Below are 5,866 nucleotides of genomic sequence, written 5' to 3' on the forward strand. Positions count from 1 at the left end.
TGCTGTGCTTTCCCCCCCTTTTGGTGCAGAATCCTCACGTGGACTAGAGCCAGCTGGCTATGTGCAGTACCACTTGGCTTTAGGAAATCATACAGATGGCAGGCAGCATGGTCAGATGACAATGCAAACTGCCCATGCACTGCCAGAACAGGCAGTGGCTGCCTAAATAACGTGCATATTGAGTGTCTGCATCTCTCCAAATATTTCTCATTTACTCCAAGGAAAGAACTGTTAACATGGAGTTAATTAGGTCTGTACTTCCCAAAGATCCTGGGCACCTAACTGCCCTTAGAATAGTGGTATCTGTGATGAATAATGGTGTATGTACTGGTAACAGTAATTTTTTCTGTAGTTTAGCGGCCAAATCACCTTCCAAAAAAGGATTTAAACAATGTCTTCTACAATCAAAACTTCCCTTGTCCACAGCAAATGATCTAAGCACTAGATGAATACGTAGTCAGGGGAAAGAAAAGTTCTCTATTGTGATAAGAATTGATGATCTTAAGGGTCATTTCCAACCTCAATAATTCTATCTGAAATTAAATACATTATTAAGTGCAGAAGATGGAGTTTCTAAGTTCCAGTTTCACATAAATTTAATCTGTAAATTACATACTTTAGTCAGAGGTATATGAGAGGAGAAATGAGGAAAATGCTATTCTTGGATATGCCTTTCACATTCTAGGGGCTGTTTCCCCAAGTCACTATTGTGAATTCCATTCTCCTGCATCTAATTTTCTTTCTTCTAGATAGAATGAATTCTAGCTAAACCCTATTTGGAATGTCCATTCCCTTGAAAAACTTCAAGATCTGCATATGATACCTTAAGCTGGTTTTAATCATGATCCTTTATAAATCCAACTCCTAGAAAACAATTTTTGGTGTACTTCTCAGAAAAAATGTTTCAACATTTAAAAAGCAGTAACAGCTTGATGAGATTGCTTTCAGTACCTCCTGTGAGGTCCTTAAAAAATAAATAAATGCAGCTAATATCACTGTCTATTTAAAAACTCGTAATATTTAATTATTACAATAGTATTCAGGGACGTGCTTACTCAGCCTTTTTATATGTGGTATATAGGAACAAGTTATAATTATAGTACTGAGTATACCAAAACCAGAGTAGATCAAATAATACATCTGATTAAAACCCTGGAGATATTTCTCTTTTAAATTGTCATAAGGAAAAATATTAGTGATATAAATGGATTGAGAGCAGCTCTGTGGAGAAGGATTGGGGGTTGTGATGGATAAGAAGCCAGACATGACAACTGGGGGTTCTGGTGGATGAGAGGCTGGACATGAGCCAGCAATGTGCACTTACAGCCAGAAAGCCAGTTGTATTCTGGGCTGCATCAAAAGCAGTGTGGCCAGTGGCTCAAGGGAGGTGACTGTGTTCTGCTGAAAAAAATCACACATATGTACATAGATAAAGAGATGAAGAGCCAACGAACCTAAGGGAAAACAGCAAAAGAAGAGGTTTAGGAGGAAAATGAGGAACTTCTGTTTTTCACTGGACTTTGAGACAACTACTTTTATCAGAAATTAATTTAGCATTACATTCCTCAGAGCTCCCAACTGTGAAATGCTAATAGTGCTTCTAGGTTTTTTTATGTGGTTTTGACCTGATTTCCTTCTTACTTTCACAAAACAAAGTCATCTACTTCCAAAAGAAGTTTTGAAACATTTACAGACATGGAGTTATAAATTACTTGGGAAAAATTACAAACAGAAATTTTTAGCTGATGAGGGGGACTTTGAGGGGGACTTTTTGGTGTTTTCCAGAACCATTCTTAGGAGCATGTGACCTTTCATATGGTTTACGTAATTTAGATCTATGAAAATTGTTTTAACTGTCTTCACTTTTCACAGCCTTCTTTGTATCCAAAGTATGTAACAGGTACTTATCACAGAATGTCAGGTAGACTTCCCCATCCTATTCTGGAGGAGATTAGAACACACTTGGTATTGTTTCTACTACTAAGTGATTTCTCTGTCCCTCTGTACAGTGTACAGTAGGTTTTAAAACCAGGCACCATATTCTGCATTTCCTTTCAATAATGCAACAAATTCTAAGTAAGAGCCATCATTGCAAGTTTGGAAGGTGAGACACAGGATTTTGTAAACAGTCTTTTGGGTGTAGGAAAAATTAAACAAGATGCAAGATAGCCATTATTAGAACGTGCCATAAACTGTTTATTTAATGCAAAAATGTAGATGACAAGGAATAATGCCTCACTTCTTGAAAGTTTTATCTGACTAAACCAGACCAACTTAATGGATGATTGAAAGGATTTTACTCATTGCCTTAAACTGCCTGTAAGAAAATTCCATTTTTTAGCTTTTCCTTCAGCATGTCAAACTTGAGACAAAGGCATGGTTTATTGGTATGAAATAAGAAGGATGTATTTCAGTCTGTAAGGTTTACGAATAAAGGGTGAAATTGCCTTACAAAGAAGACCTCTAAGTTAGTATTGCAGTTGCCTAAATAATACCCTAGATAAACATTAATCCCTTCCTGTAAGCAAACAGTGCTCAGAAAGAAACAACTTCTTTCAAGTAAAGAATAAAGTATTAGCTGGGACTTCTTAGACCTGCCCAAATAAGTCAGGCCTTAAAGTCCACATATACCACTTTAATGTCATGTATATCAAAGTTGAAGAGGTTCTTCCAATAACAATAAAAAAATTTTTTTGTGTTGAAGTTATTTTAAATTCATTCCAAGTTTTGTAATCATGAAAAACCAGATGCAATAAAACTTCTGACCCTGGTGTCTTCAGGAGATAGAGCAATTAATCTTCACTCTCTGCAGATGTTTACGGATGTTTATAAAATGTCTTTGAGAGGCTAAGAAAGAAAATGAGACAGATGGTGACAGTGCTAGGCTGTGTCAGTAGACCGATATCTTGCAGAATTAAATTTGTCACAGGCTGTTTGTGAGGGTGAAGAGGAAACATTATCAGAGAGGTTTTGTCCCTTGAAAGCCCTATGTGCTGAATCTAAAGCCTATCTGTATGTCTAATCCACCTCACTACAAGGAGACTAGAATTTCGAAACCAGGTTTGACCTCCTCAAGAGTCTTTTCTGCCTTCTTCATTTTCATGTTCCTTTCAGGAACCCATCCCTACATGCCTGCAGGAGCAATCACCCCAAGATGATCAACTGTTAAAAGCCTGTGAAGTAGATTTTATCTGAGGAATTATTACCATATTCATAAAGTAGCAGCTCCGTGGATTAGTGAGTTCAGTACTCAAAAGCTGTCACAGATCTTTTCTGCCTTTTCTCAGCTATACTCTGAAAATGTGTGTGAAGTTCCCATAGACTGATGCCCAAATATTTTCTGCTTTCTGTATTATATATCTTTATTTGCTGTATTCAAATTCCCAGTGCACTGGATGATTAAAAGTTGACTATAAAAAACAAGTTTCTGAGAGAAATAAATAGTCCCATTCTCATATATGACCTTTTTGTAAATGTACGCATTTTAAAGCCTACTTTCAAATTACTTTGAATTGTAAATTTCCAGAAGCATTAGGAATAAAATGGTTCAGTTTTATTTAGTAGGAATTTCTTTTATTCGTTTGAAAAGTGAGTTAAAATTGCTTGGAGCTACCTTTTTAAATAACTTTCAGATTGAACATGTACATTTTGCATGCAAATAAGACAGAGAGACTGTGACTGCAAATAGCTATACTTAATTTGAATATACAAAAATAGTATTTGCGTGTGTGAACCTTTACTAGAGGACAAGTAAGAGAATTTTAAAAACAAGTTTGAGTTTTCTAATCTTCTACAGGATGACAGGAATATCTACCAAATTAAAGACACATAGGAGTATCAGGAAATTAAATTTAGAAACTGATGGAGAAAAAATTAGGAAAATTATCAAATTATAATCCAATATATTGTCATAATTCAGCATTCAATCAGAATTTGTATTGATTCACAAGCACAAATAATAACAATAAATATAACACAACTTACATTAGCCAAATATTTGGTAATGGCAAGTTGGTAGACCTTGCTTTCCTGCAGATACAGTCCTTGATTTTCTACTGAGTCTCCTACAGTTCTGTGCCCTGGTTCTATGTATGGATGGAGTCCAAATTCTATTCCTGCTACCAAAGGAAATCTGGAAGTGAAGAAGACAAATACTGGATAGGAAAAAGGAATAAATCAAATTAATGAACCATTCAGAACAATGCAGTAAGAGGCAGACTTAGAGCAAAAAAGACACTGCCCTTAAAATAAGATTAATGATCATACTTGCATCAAATATCCTAAAATTATAAGGATATTTGAAGCAACAGCAGTTACTTTTTTTTGCCAGCAGTCCAGAACTGATCATCTGTGTTAAGGCACTACCAAATGAAAGGTGTCTACATTTTTATCCCAGTGTTTATATAGCAATGTATCCCAGTGTAGCAATATATAGGAATAATATCAGAAATGTTTATTATAGAGAAGTAATCATCATACTTTTTAAAAGTATATCACAAGTTTTGTGATACCATTATCAGCATTAAGTGAAACAGTATGAAACATTTTATGTATCTAAGACAACTAATATTTTTCATACACTATATATAGACTGGATGATCACTCTACAGACTTTTCATCAAAAGCTGAGTACCTGTAAAACTCCTTTAAAAAAGTTTCCAGTAGTTGTTTCACTGGATTTTCTAGTACTAACAGTAGATCTAGAACAGGGAAGATAGCAGAAAGAACATCCATACTAAAGTCTTCTACAGGGTATACTCAGTTTAAACACAGGGTATATACAAAATCAAAACAGAAAATAATGAAATTTCTAGTAGGATTTTTCTTACATAAACATTTGGCCAAATACTACATTATCATGTTCAAAGATCTGAAGTTAGCTGTGATTTGAGATTGTTCTAAAAAAGAGGCAAAGTGTATTAAAAAGTTGTTCAAATACTAATGATGTAGGAGTCAATACTGCAAAGATGTATATACATATTTAATTTTATGTGCAGTAAACAGTCTTAGAAAATTAGGCAAAGACCTTGACTTAATAACTTGTATATTTAAAGGTATGTTCCTTGTTGTTCTAAAATATTGCATACATGGATATGTATGCAATACCAACAAAGCTACAAAATACTCAAGTTTATCTAAGAAGGGGAGATTACAGTCTAGCATTTCTTCCTACTGTATCTGATTAAGTGATTTGCAGATAAAAACAGTGGACAGTAGAAGTGATCAAGACCTGCTGTAAGATGATAAACACAAGACATTCCCACAAGAGTAATAAATACAGTTCTATCCATTGTTGTACTTGGGAAAAAAGCTTGATTGGACAGCAAGAGACTACCCTGCAGTTGAATGAACTAGATGAGTTTGTTCTCATGCAGAGGATTTGCAACACAAAGTATATCTGAGATTTTACTTGTGAGCTTTCAAAAGTCAAAATTACCTTTTATTTGATGTTACCTCTTCAAGAGCAAGAAAAAAGGATTCAAATTACAGTAATAAATCTTAGAAGAAAATTGAGAAAAATTTAGAAAAAACTTGAGAATACATGAAAAGAGCTGATAACCATGTGCATCAAATCAACAGATTGTAGCTTCGTGCTTAAATCTGTTCTTAGAACCATCATTATGCATGATCATTTCCTGAGCAATTTTCTTAACTATTCTCCCAGTGAAATGTTCAAAACAAATTCATCTGTGGTCAACAACAGAAACATTTCTGTGGGTTTAAGATCAGGGACTGCAAACAACTCCACAGTCAATCTAACGGTCTTAAAGTTTTACTGTAATGTTTGCTGGTTTTTAGCATCTCCTGTGAATACCAATGACCTAATTAAAATTGTCTTGTGTTTTTCAGAGTTCCCTCAGGAGCA

The sequence above is a fragment of the Myiozetetes cayanensis genome, unplaced genomic scaffold, assembly GCF_022539395.1.
Source record: "Myiozetetes cayanensis isolate MyiCay16 unplaced genomic scaffold, myiCay2020 scf4, whole genome shotgun sequence".
Lineage (NCBI taxonomy): Eukaryota > Metazoa > Chordata > Aves > Passeriformes > Tyrannidae > Myiozetetes > Myiozetetes cayanensis.